This window comes from Erinaceus europaeus, chromosome 2 (assembly GCF_950295315.1).
Source record: "Erinaceus europaeus chromosome 2, mEriEur2.1, whole genome shotgun sequence".
Lineage (NCBI taxonomy): Eukaryota > Metazoa > Chordata > Mammalia > Eulipotyphla > Erinaceidae > Erinaceus > Erinaceus europaeus.
This window is the reverse complement of record NC_080163.1, coordinates 167162348-167176322: the sequence shown is the minus strand read 5'-3', so window position 1 is coordinate 167176322 and position 13975 is coordinate 167162348.

Here is a 13975-nt window from a genome sequence, read left to right as displayed (position 1 = left end):
AAAAAAACAGTGGTGTCTAGAATTTAAATAATAGTATCCGGTAAAAAAAAAGATAATGTACCTGAGACACCTTTCCTTTGTAGATAAACTAAAATAACCCTTTATAGTGAATCTAATATATTATCTTGATAATGACTTATTACTTATTTCTAAATGTATAGAGATTGCTCATGCAGTACAAGCACAAGTGTGTTATATAGAGGGATATAAGTGGATCTGTAAGTTTTGTACATCTGTTTTCATTCATTTATATTATTACTATCTTAGAAAATATTGAGGAAGATTGAGAGCCTAAGGGAAGGAAAAAGAGAGTAGCAAGAAAAAGGAGAGAAAATCCTGGAAGACAGACATAAAAAGATGACTCAAACTGTGTCCAGTGATGCTGGATCTGTGTTGATGGATGGATCAGGGATGTTTTTAGATTTCCCTAGTGTCTCAGGCAATCCAGGAAGTGATACAGTAAGTGTATGTATTAGGCATGGACTCTATTCTGAGACTGGAAAGAAGTAGGATCCAGATTCCCATTAGAAATAAACACTCTGCAGGGGCACAAAGCACAAGGACCGGCATAAGGATCCCAGTTCGAACCCCGACTCCCCACCTGCAGGGGAGTCGCTTCACAGGCAGTGAAGCAGGTCTGCAGGTGTCTATCTTTCTCTCCTCCTCTCTGTCTTCCCCTCCTCTCTCCATTTCTCTGTCCTATCCAACAATGACAACAACAATAATAACTACAACAAATAAAAAAAAAACAAGGGCAACAAAAGGGAATAAATAAATAAAATTAAATTAAAAGAAAGAAAGAAACACTCTGTTTCATCCCACAGTGTCTAACCATCAATACCTGCTTCAGAACCAGGTTATTTTGAAAGAAGACAGGGATGTTTTTGACCAGCTTTTTAAAAATTTCTTTAGGAGCCATTTTCTCCATACCATTCTAATACTCTCCCATCAATAATTATGTATTGAAAAACCATATTAGCTTGCTATGTAGTATGACCAGACTAGGATGTCTAGTTAAATAATTTTATTATTCTGACTTTTTTCTATTTTTTTAACCACCAGTGTTATTGCTGGGGCTCATGCCTGCACTATGATTCCATTGCTCTCCGCAGTCATTTTTTCCTTTTCTAATTTGCCACGCCAGAGAGATATAGACATGGGGAGAGAAGGATAAAGGCAGACATCAGCAGCACTGCTCCCCCACTTGGGAGGTGTTCTCCACTCCCTCCCCCACCCAGGAATAGGGTCCAGGGACTTAAAACCAGGTAGTACCTGGGCTCCTGTGTGTGCACTACCAGGTGCACCACTGCCAGGCCCCTGGTGACTCTTGCAACAAATACTGTCCATTAAAAGGCAGAAGCCTGAAAGACAGTATGTGACAAGACTCAGTGCCCTCTCTGCTTTCTGTCTTTACTCATGAAGGCGTCTTTGGATGTAGGACTGTATGTAAAGGAAACATTTCCATGGTGAGGTACATCATTCTCCTCCTGGACTTAAGACTGGTTGGGCTTTCTTCCTTCTCTCCTTCTATAATGCTCTCAACTAGAAAGTGGGCCTGGTGACCGCCTGCCTCTCCACCTCCTCTCAGCACACAGAGTGTCCACTTGAGCTCGTCATTCAACACACTGCTATGTCACAGATCTATTTGCTGGGGGGGGGAGGGTGTATCCCAGGACTTGTACAATCTGTCATCAGGCACCATCCATCAGAGCTTCTTGGTGGCAATGGACCAGAAAAGTAACATCATCACCACCATCAGTGATATGGAAACTTGACTGGAAGCACTCCACCATATACCACACACCCATGGCCCCAATTTGGCCAAATCTTCTCCTCCTCAGTGACTTGAGCTCACCCCTAAGTCTGTGATGGCCTCTGGGGACAGGGCCGCCCCAAACTGCTCCTGTACAATAGCTATTATCCAGGAGACCCCTGCTTTCCCTCTGAACATAGTGGTGGAGTTCATAAGCTGTTTCATTCTGGTTCTAGAGAAGTCGAAGGCCACCAGTACATCCTTAACCTTCTATCAGGCCCTGTAGACTGTCTACCTTCAAACTTGGGGGATATTCATATAAGATGTCCTAGAGTTTAGGATTGCTATCTAAGCCAGTACCTGAAAGACTCTGTTTCCAGTAAGCTATCTGGCAATTTCTCACACATAACTGTAAAAAAACCAAGGCAGAGGGCAGCCAGTGCTCCTCCACATTTCCTGTCTTAACCTTTTGTAGGTTCCTTGGGCATGAAAACATGTGCTCTCATCAGGGTGAGCCACCACCCAGCACCCCTGTGGAGTTTATCTGTGGTTGGCTGTCAGGAGCTGACCAGCCCCTGGGGCTCAATCTTGAAACTTGAGGCCAGAAAATGCTGCCTCCTGCTGGATCCTTTCCCTCTTTCTCATCTGCAGAATCTCCTTTGCAGACAGAACTATGCAAAGAAAAATGCATGTTCCAATCTTGGCCCCAAATGTATGAGACAAAGTTATTACTCAATGGCTATATGAATGACATATTAAGATGTAAGAGAGCACTTATTGGTGTTTCTCTAGGCTGTAGAGTAAAAAGCTGTCCATTTAATTGCTTCATTATGGGGCTGACGATAGTGCACCCAGATAAGCACACACAGTACATGGTCCAGGGCCCAGATTCCAGTTCCTGCTCATCCCTGCAGCAAGGAGGCTTCACAAGTGGAGCAGGTCTTAGGGGTCTCTATCTCTCTTTCTCTCTCTCTCTTTCTCTCTCTCCATATATATTCCTCCCTCCCTTCTCTTCTGAATTACTTTTTGTCCTAGCCAACAAAATAGGGAAGAAGAAAAGAAAAAAGGTTAAAAATGGCAACCAGGAGCAGTGGATTCCTAGTGCCTACACTGAGCCCCAGCGGTTATAACCTGGACACAAAGAAGAGAATGGATCCCAAATGTACTAAGGAAACTCAAACTATTTATTACGATACTTAACTCTGGACACACAAAAAGTGTTGTGTAGCGAGTCAGGCGAGAGCACAGCAGGTTAAGTGATTGTGGAGCAAAGCGATAGGACTGACTAAGGATCCTGGTTCAAGCCCCAACTCCCCACTGCAGGGGAGTCGCTTCACAGGCAAGTGAAGCAGGTCTGCGGGTGTCTATCTTTCTTTCCCTGTCTCTGTTTCCCGACCTCTCTACATATCTCTCTGGCATATCTAACAACAATGACATCAATAACAACAATAATAACTACAACAACAAAGATCAACAATAAAGATCAACAAGGACAACACAGGAGAAAATAGATAAATACTAAAAAATAATAAAAAAGTGTTGTGTAAATTTGGACCCAGATGCATCTCTAAAGTATGGAATGGAATAATTCCAAAGATCTAAAAAACATAAACCAGAGAAAGAATCATTTTAGAAAATATTGCTGAATGCCTCCAGCTGACAATGTACATGTACTTTGAATTTCTGATTCTTATTCAACATTATGCACTGTTATAAGTTGATCATTCACAATTAAAATATGTGAATGTATCTATTGGAAGAATCTCCTTTCTAAGTACTTGAAGAAGAAAACTGAGTGAGTGTTGTTCATTTTGCTGCCCTGTGTAGGTGATGAGTGCCCTCAACTAGCTGAATCCCAAAACTGCAGCTAAAGCAAATCTGTCTGAACCTTTTAGAGGTGAAGTTCCAATGAGTCTCTGACAAACAAGGGAAGTGAATGACATCATGGCCACCTGTCTGTGCTTTACCGTGTGCCAGCAGCATGAAGGAAATCTAGCATATGTGGTCCATTGCCTCCTTAATATTTTCATCCTTCCTTATGGCAAAGACAAAGATCTCTCTCATTTTTCCTGGATTGAGTGAGGAAAAGCATTGTTCAAGCATCACATCATTAGCAAGAACGTCATATTTTCCTTCAAATAGTTTATAAGATATTAAGGGAAGGTAAGAAAGAAAGAAAGAAAAGTCTGAGGAACCACTCAGCCTGGTCATGCACTCAGATGATGCAGCAGGTGAGAACAGATTTGTCCCCACCTCTCACCCACACAAGCAGACACAGACACAAACACACTGTCTGGTGCTCAACACCCTGATTTTCCTGACCAGTGATTCTCTCACTGATGTTAATCTGGATGTTTCTCATCTTTGATCAGGTGGAGTGCATCCTACAGAGCTGTTTAAAACAAGAAGTGGTGGAAGGCTGGAGTGCACCTGGCTCAGAGCACTAGTTACAAGCTGCTGGGTTCAAGACACGGGTCCCCATGAAGAGGAAGAGCTTCACAAGTAGTTGAAGCAGTGCTGCAGGTGTCTCTCCTCTCTCCCTCCATCTCCTTCACTCTACTTTTTCTGTCACTGTCCAGTGAACTATATATAAAATAACAAAAAAAGGGAGTCCAGCAGTAGCGCAGTGGATTAAGCACAGGTGGAGAAAAACAAAAGGACCAACATCAGGATCCTGGTTCGAGCCCCCAATTCCCCACCTACAGGGGAGTAACTTCACAGGTGGTGAAGCAGGTTTGCTGGTGTCTTTCTCTTCCCCTCTGTCTTTCCCTTCTCTCTCCATTTATCTCTGTCCTATCTAACAACAAGAACAACAATAATAACTACAACAATATAACAACAAGGACAACAGAAGGGAATAAATAAATAATAAAATTAATTAATTACATAATTTTTAAGAAGTGAAAGACTTTCATGTGTGTCTGGAGTACTTTCCAGGTTCAATCCTACTGACAAAGGCCTAAGCTGATCAATGCTCTTATCCTTCTCATTAAGATAAATAAATTGATTAATTAATGAATAAAAGAGAAAACATACCAAGAAGCTAAGGCATCTATTCTAGGATACATCAAGTCCTCCAATAGTTCCTTGAATGTGTGTCTTTTACACTGGAGTTGAAGGACATCAAAGAATGTCCACAACTCATTTGCCAATGGATTCATTCTTTCAAAAATGGTTTCATGAAGATAACATTGCCGTTGTGTATGTACACACGGACAGACACACACACACACACACACACACACACTCCTGGTAATAGTATGTCTGTGACAGCATCCATGTGAATATCCTACAGTGATATTTACTCTGTTTAGAATTATATAATTAGATGACCACTGCATGAAATAGGGGCAAGGCTTCTGGAATCTCTATTATTTCCAATAAAAGCATGGAAGTCTATAGTCATCTCAAAAAGCAAAGATTAAAAGACTCAAAGCTGTAGGTGCAACTGGCTTCAGAGGGTCACTCTGTCAACTCTGTTATGACACTGACCTTTTACCACTGACATCACAGCCCAGGGTCCCTGGCTACAGTGGAATCTTCAGTCTTGGAGACTGAGCTGAATAGTGCACACAGTGCTGTGCCCAGCTCTCTCATTCGCATCAAGGAGTGAAGAGTAGAGGATGTCTGTGTCTACCAGAAACTCTTCCAGGCTTTCAGGGTGTCTGGGCTGGCTGCCCTGCTTATGGTAGAGTCTGTTCACATGCCCTGTGTGACCAGCAGAGGAGGAGGAGGGTGGTCCCAGGAGGTGCTCTGTGTGATTCCCACTGACAGGATCCTCAGCTTCAGCCCTAGTCATCAACAGTTACTTGTGCTCATGAGATTCCCTTCTGCTGATGCCAGAGAGCAGGCTTGACCTGTTAGGATCTGAGTCCTGTGGGCTTACTCTGGGCAAGCTAAGGAATAGCTTTGTATGTCCTTGAGTTGAGAAACATTTGAATGTTTGGTTTATTCTCGGCTGATCATGGGTTTCCTGCCCCCCTCAAGCCCAAAGTGATGACTGGCTTAAAGGAGATTAGAGTCAGTTTTCCAGAATCCTGTTATATAAGTGTGTATGTTAACCTGAGACCACAATGGAATGACTTCTTCACACTCTTGGATCTATGCAATCTGATCCCTATAGGTCACACATAGATCCATTTAAAATTATTTTTATGAGAGAGGAAGAGAGAGAGAACAAAAAAGAAAGAAAAGAAGGAAAGAGAAAAGAAAAGGGGAGAGGAATGGGTAGGAAGAGAGGCAGAGTCACTGAGGCAAAAACTGCAAAGGATACTTGGGGTTGATTATGTTCCGCAACACTCTAGACATTGTGCTGCCTTCAGGCCTTGGCCCTGTGTCCCTGAGTTGGTTCTTTGAAACATTTCTCATCCTCTCTCCTTTGACCTCTTAGTGTCCCCTTACATTTTTTTATCCTTATATTTTGGGGTAAGTGTTAATTCACTACAGTGTGATTTGTTGACACGGGGTGTCTGCACAATACTCTCACCCCCACTCAGATCCTCTACCAGCACCAAGCACCAGGGCCCCAATACCCTCACTTCCCCTAACTCCCACTCAGTGTCTCCTTTCTACCAGGTCCTGAGACTCTGCTACTTCCTTGTCCCCTGACACTGAAGTGGCAGGCCCTGTGCCCTGTCCTTTAAGCTTCCCTCCATTACCACCAGCCCTGAGTGACCTCAACTCTCACAGGAGCTCTGTGGAGCTCAAGACTCCTGAATTGGGTTGCTGAACCCTTCTGGGGAACTAGACTCCTCTGTAATGCTCTGTGAGTGCTGACATCAGCAGGAGCCCCTGTGTCCTGCCTGCCAGTGACAAACTGCCCTGTGGGTCTGCTGTGTTGCAGCTCTTCTGTGGAGGAGGTTGGTCCAGAAGAGAAGAACCTAGTGTTGCCTCATGGCCATATCTAGTTCTTTGGCTCTGGCAAATTCCAGAAGGGTGGGAGGTGGCAGAAAAGGCAACTGATCTTATATTCTAACGTGCTGCTTATCTCCAACACAAAGTATGTACCTGCTCACCCTGAAGTTGGTGTAAAGCACCAAAGTAAAAAACTGGGGTGGAGGAGTGGGGGGAAATACAGGTCCTGGAAAAGAATGACAGAGGACCTAATGGGGGTTGTATCATTATGGGGGAAACTCTCAGGGAAAACTGAGAAATATTATGCATGTACTATTGTAGTTATTGTCGACTATAAAACATTAATCCCCCCAATAAAAATTGAATAAAAGCAAGAAACCCACCATCTCCTCAGGAGAAACTCAGCTGCTCACAGATCTATGGGATACAAGCTTACAGTGCAGTGCTCTATTCCCTCTCCAGGTACAAGACTCACTTCAGAATCACTTCCGAATCAAGTACTCCGTGCCCCTGATGGACATGTGGGTGGAACCCAACATGAGGAAAGCCACGAGAGCCTGCACATCGCTGGTCCTGGGCTGGGCTGACCGCAGCTTCGTGGTCTCTTTTCAGTAAGACTGCAGTCAGGCTCTGCCTGTCTCCTCATGACTCTCAGGGGGAGCACAGCTCCATCTGGGAGTCTATTAGCCACACGTGCTCTGACCCCCACAAGGACAGCTGTGTGCTCTCCCTTGTCCCCCAATGGATGATTCAGGCAAACACATGTAGCTGCTAAGACCCCTGCAGATGGGGACCTGGGGCTTGAAACCAGGTCCTTGTGCATAGTAGCATGTGCAGTTAACCACCAGCACCACCAACTGAGCCCAAACCCAATTTCTCCTCCAATTATAAGATTTCCTTGCCAACCCAGAAAACTATTAAAGAGCAACATTCTTTTGCATATACAGAGTGGTTTGGATTGCTCCCTGTGGATTATTTCCCCCTGGAATGGGTGACTCTACTAATTAAAGAGAAAATAACAAGCTCAAGTTTTCTTTATGATACTGGACCAAAAGCAAGCTAGGAGGGACCAGGCAGTTGTGTACCTGGTAGAGTGCACATGTTACCATGCAAGAGGACCTGGGTTCAAGTTCTGAGTCCTACTTGTGGCAGGGGGAGCTTAATGAGTGGTGAGGCAGTACTGCAGGTGTCTCTCTATTTCTATGCCCCTTTCTCCCCCGTTTCCCCTCTATCAAATCAAATGAAAAAGAAGAAAATGACAGCCAGGAGCTGTGGAGTCATGATGTAGCCACCAAGTCCAGTGGCAAAAGAAAGTTCGTTGAGTATCATTTGTTTTCTGGAATTGCAGTACAATAGCTACGACATTTACTATGGGGGACTAAGACATTCTCTTACCCACATTTTTAGTAGTGACTGAATAATAGTTAATAAACTTATCCAAGTATAGGGGTAGAGTTGCATGCTCATCCCACTCCAAAGCCCTGTGTTTCCCATAAGAGATAAACCCATAATTCTTGAGATAGCTTGGCACTTCCATTGGGGGGGAGGGGCTGGAGCTGATTATGTTTAATGAATTGAGGTGGTGAGAGCTACTAGGTGGTTTCACACATTTAGGAATATAAAGAAATGAGTCATGTGAACTTGAACAAAGTAATTCGGAGTATCTTCTCCAATTTGTAAATGTACTTCTTTCACTAAGTTAGAATCTTTCAGTCATGTGACCTTGGATATTTTTTCTTTCCCATCTTAAATCTTTCCCCATTTTCAGATATGGGACACCATCTTCTTCCCTTGGAGTTTTTTGTCTCTTTGTTTTACTATTGATACATACAGAAAGAAATTGAGTGGGGAGGGGAGATAAAGAAGGAAAGAGACAGAGTCACCTAGAGCACTGCTTAACTACTCATGAAGTTTTCCTCTTAAGGTGGGGCCTAGGACTTGAATGTGGGTCCTTGTCCATGGTAATGTGTGTACTTAACTAGGTGTACTGCCTTGCCTGGCCCTGAGGAGGGATCTTTCTTTCTTTCTTACTTTTGCTTTTTTTCCAGAGCACTGATCAGCTTTGGCTTATGGCCTATAGTGGTCCGGGGGGTTGAACCAGGGACTTTGGAGCCTCAGGCATGACAGTCTCTTTGCATAACCATTATGCTAGGAGATCCCACTATGCTATTCTCATGAGATCCCACTTACAGATATACTAGACCTATGGATACTGTCTGCATGCCCCTTGGATACTGTGTGCTCTTTTTACAATTCTTTATTGCATTAGGATGCAATCATTTTTAATGATTTATCACAAACCAATTCCTCCTTAATTTCTCATCTTCATTAACAGCCTCATGTCAATAATAAGACCTTCTGGCAGAGTAGTGGCACCCAATCCTGGGTTCTAGCACTTGGTAAGGTGTGTGCCTAACCAGCTGCACAACTGCCTAGCCCTCTTTTTTTATTTCTTCTTTTGCATAATTTGAAAATCTGCATCATGTCATGGTTGGCCTTCACTCTGCAGCACTGATGCCATTTTCCAATTTCTTCATACACCAGGCAATGCTTCTCCTCAAGTGGAGGGGGCAGTTCAAAGCATTTGATTTGGATTTCTCTCCATACAGATGGTTAATATCACCATGAAAATGGAATGTCTCCACTGCCTGTGACTGAGGAGCAGTTTCAGGAACAGGAAGTCTCTGGCTTGGCTTCCAGCTACCAGGAGTCCTTCCTGTTGGAGCAGCTATTTGAGGACACCCCCAGTTAGTTCCTCCTCAAGCACAGACCCCAGGTCAGGGCCAGCAGAGGAGAGGGAAATTGAACACTCTGCTTCAAGTGCCACCTCTCTGGCCATTTCTCCCTCCTGAAAACAAGCTCATGACACTGAAAACCAGCCTCACTGGGGAGACGGGTTCAGAATATACACCAGAACTAATAGTGACCCAGCATAACTTCTACTTCCAAGTTTCGAAGTGACATTTTTAAACAAGCAAGTACATGTTTTCCAAAATAAAAATTTCAAATTTTCTAAAATATCATAATATGTTTTTGTCAAAATTAAAAAAAATGAAAACCTGTGTACACTACTACCACACCTGAAAATTAAACAAGTTTAAGTTCAGGAGTCGGGCGGTAGCACAGTGGGTAAAGCACAGGTGGCACAAAGCAGAAGGACGAGTGTAAGGATCCCAGTTAGAGCCGCCAGCTCCCCACCTGCAGGGGAGTAGATTCACAAGTGGTGAAGCAGGTCTGCAGGTGTCTATCTTTCCCTCCCCATCTCTGTCTTCCCCTCCTCTCTCCATTTCTCTCTGTCATATCCAACAACGCCAACAAGAATACTAACTACAACTAAACAAGGGCACAAAAGGGGAATAAACAAATGAATAAAAAGTTAAAAAGCTCGGGAAGGCAATAAAAAAAGATAGAAACATGGAGTTGGGCAGTAGAGCAGCGGGTTAAGGGCATGTGGCTGAAATGCAAGGAGTGGCGTAAGGATCCCGGTTCTAGACCCCAGCTCCCCACCTGCAGGGGAGTCACTTCACAGGCAGTGAAGCAAGTCTGCAGGTGTCTATCTTTCTCTCCCCCTCTCTGTCTTCCACTCCTCTCTCCATTTCTCTCTAACCTATCTAACAAGGACAGCAACAATAATAACTACAAAAATAAAAACAACAAAGGCAACAAAAGGAAAAATAAATACATAAAAAAAATTTTTAATGCACCTTAAAAAATCTTTTTTAAAAAAAGATGGAAACAATGATTTCAGTCCCAAATCACTGAGCATGGGAGTTTTTTTTATATATATTTTTCAATAGTGACCCACTTTTTTTATGCTACTTATAAATATAATCAACATTATAGTTTCTTTTGCACCTCCCTGATAATAACTGAACAAGTGTAATATTTTTATGTATTTATTGACACTTGTACTTTTTCTGTACCCTATTCATAATATTTGAAATCCTCTAAAGGCCAATGTGTCATTTTCTTATTGATGTTTCATTGTTGTTGTTAATGCTATGGCTTCTGCTCATTAGCTATAGGACTCTATCATCATTATCAACTGTCTTAATTTAATTTTTATTTATTTTATTCATATATTACTAATATATCATTTATGTTATTTTTACTATTAGCGACACGACTCTAACATCATAATCAGCTGTCTTAATTTTATTTATTCATTTTGAATGTATGTAGAGACAAAGATGAAGAACTGAGGTGCAGAACTGTTCTACTATTTCTAAAACTTTCCCCCCTCCCTGCCTCGCGGGTGGCGACTGGGGTTGGAACCAAGGTTAACAACATGGCAACTTAAGTACTCTACTGGGTGACACACAAACTGCCCACTTTTCTCAATTTTTAAGAACTTCCCATAGTCTTGAATACTCAGATTGTCTCCAGGCATGTCATTCATCTGACTTCCTTATCTTTCACTGTCCCTGCTGGGGAGCCAGTATAATGGTTCTGCATGTCACAGGCTTTCATGCCTGAGGCTCTGAAGTCCCTGGTTCAATTATCAGCTCCACCATAACCTGGAGCTGAGCAGTGCTTTGTTCTTTCTCTTTTTGTATCTCTCTCATTAAAAATATAAATTATATATTTATATTTTTAGGGTCCAGGCAGTGGTGCACCTGGTTAAGCGCACTTTACAGTGCACAATAACCCAGGTTGAATTCTCTGGTCTCTGCCTGAGGTGGGGAAAGCTTCAAGAGCAGGGAAGCGGGGCTGCAGGTACCTCTCTGTCTCTCCCCTTCTCCATCTCCCCCTCCCCTCTAGATTATTAATTGTATGCTAATCCCAAGACACATGCACAGCTATGTTTATATAGCTATATAGTTGGTAAGTCTAATGTGGAACCAACCTAAACACAGACAACTAGATAACCATGTTAGAATGGGGCATGGCTGGTGATGCACACAGCTGAGACTGCTCTTACCATACACAGGGACCTGGGTTTGAGCTCCTACTCCCCACCAGCAGGGAGGATGTTTAATGAGTGGGGAAGTAGGTTTGAAAGTCCCTCTCTATATATATCTCTTTTCTTTTTTTATTTAATTCCCCCCCAAAGATAATTGCTGGGGCTCAGTGCCTGTACTACAAACCCACTGTTCCTGGAGGCTGTTTTTTCCTTTTGTTGCCCTTGCTGTTTATCTTTGTTGTAGTTATTATTATTGTTATTTCTGTCATAGTGGTTGGACAGGACAGATAGAAATTGAGAGTAGGGGAAGACAGAGAGGGGGAGAGAAACATAGACACCAGCAGACCTGCTTCATCCCCTTGTACAGTGACCCCTCTGCAGGTGGGGAGTGGGTGGCACCAATGTGGATTCCTAAACTGGTACATAAACTTCCTGCCATGTGCTCTTAACCCACTACACCAGTCCCCCTCCCTTTTTCTTCCCACTCACCTCTTAATTCCTCTCTGTTCTAACACATAAAACAGAAAATTAATGACCATTACTCATACTACCACACCACTGATAAACTTGATGATAATAATAATAATAATTTCAAGTATATACTTAAGGGCAACAAAAGGGAATAAATAAATAAAATACAATAAATAAAATAAAATATTAAAAATTTAAAAAAGATATTTAGTTATAACTATCATTTTCCCCCTTTATGCCTCTGGTCTTTTAAAAACAGTTTTAGCACTTTTAACTCAGGAAGACTAAGTGCCATTGCAAAGCAGAATAAATTTAAACCTGTAAGTTACAAAAATAAAAACAACAAAAAATAACTACTTATCATAATCAGAAAATTCCTTGGGAAGGAAAAAAAGACATTCACAGAGCCAGAGCAATCTCTATTTATACTAATATAAAAGCAGAAAAGAGAAGCATGAAAAGTTGTTTGTGGCTACTGGTGTTTTAACAACTGCACAGCATTAGATATGACTTAGACTCTGAGAGAGGAAAGAAAGCACACATCTTCTGCCCACCAGAAACCACAATTCAGGTGTAAACAAGCATAATGTTAGCAACATTCAAGCAGCAGTGATTCTAAAGAGTTAGTGATGGGCTTCAAACCAATGGAAGTCATGATGCTGACAGTACAATGGAGAAAAGAACTCTAGTGGGTCTGAAAAGAGAAGAGCACCAAGCCTCCTTTAAAGAACACTTAGACTCTGATGAAAGCATAATAAAGGGAGGAAAAGCACAGGTGTCACAATGAGTTCCATGAAGCTTTCTTGACACAGTAAACTGACCTCCAAACCCAGCTTCAGCTCACAACACCTACATGGCAGCACTCAGGCCTGCTCCTGGCTCCTTCAGGTCCCTGCACCAAACCTTGGTGCTATAAGTCTATTTTGCAAACACAACTGCAGTGACTGGGAGGCAGCATAGCGGTTACACAAAAGGCTTTCATGCCTGAGGCTCTGGAGTCCCAGTGGAACCTCTGGCATGACCACAAGCAGAGCTCAGAGGTGCTCTGGTTGTTTTTAAAAGCAGAATTATTGTGTCCCAGGAGGGACCTCAGAAGTCACAAAGCAGAGCCTGCAAGCACAGGATCCTGAATTTGGTTCCAGCACTGAATGTGCCAGAATGATGCTCTGGTATGTTCTCTTGAGAAGAATTTGACACAAAGAAGTCACTCTTCCAGCAGGTGTAGAGAGCACATTGGTTCTGCAAAAAGACTCTCACACCTGACACTCCAAAGTCCCAGGCTCAGCAGCTCATACCACCATAAAATGAGCCAGAGTTGAGCAGTGCTCTGGTAAAACAAACAAACAAATAATAGAGAAAGACAGAGAGAAGGAGGGAGGAATAATAAAGAAAAGGGAATTTATAATAAAGAAAAGCAATGTCCAATATCTAGAAAACTGAATTTTCACTAATTTGTAAAGAGCAGCTATGCCTATAACTGGCATGTTAAGTCAACCTATCCTCATTCTAAGACACTGTTTTGCAAATGCTACCTGTGAAAAAACAGTTTAAAATAATGTGGAAAATGAACCCTTTAACACACATAGTTCACCAAGTAGAGCAGGCTGGCCAGAATTGGGCCATGGCCCTACATGGGAAGAGAATGGACCAGGAGAAGTTTCAATGCAGTCAGTATGCCATCTGTCTCTCTTCACCTTTCTTGTCCCTCTGTCTGAATGAAAAAGCAGCCTAGAAGTGGTGAAATCAAGCATACAGGAGGTCCTAGATCCACAAGGTTAATAATGCTTGAAGTATAAATGCAGTTCAATTCCACTTAACTAGAGAAGGACATTCACTGATGGAATGAAAAACCATAAATGTAAATAAAGCCCTCACACTTCAGGATTATGCAGTACATAAAACAATCTTAAATGTTTCTTAGAACACTGAGTTCCTTAGCGAAAACTTCTCATACAACTATGTGTTTGTGTATATATATAGATACACACTTCCTT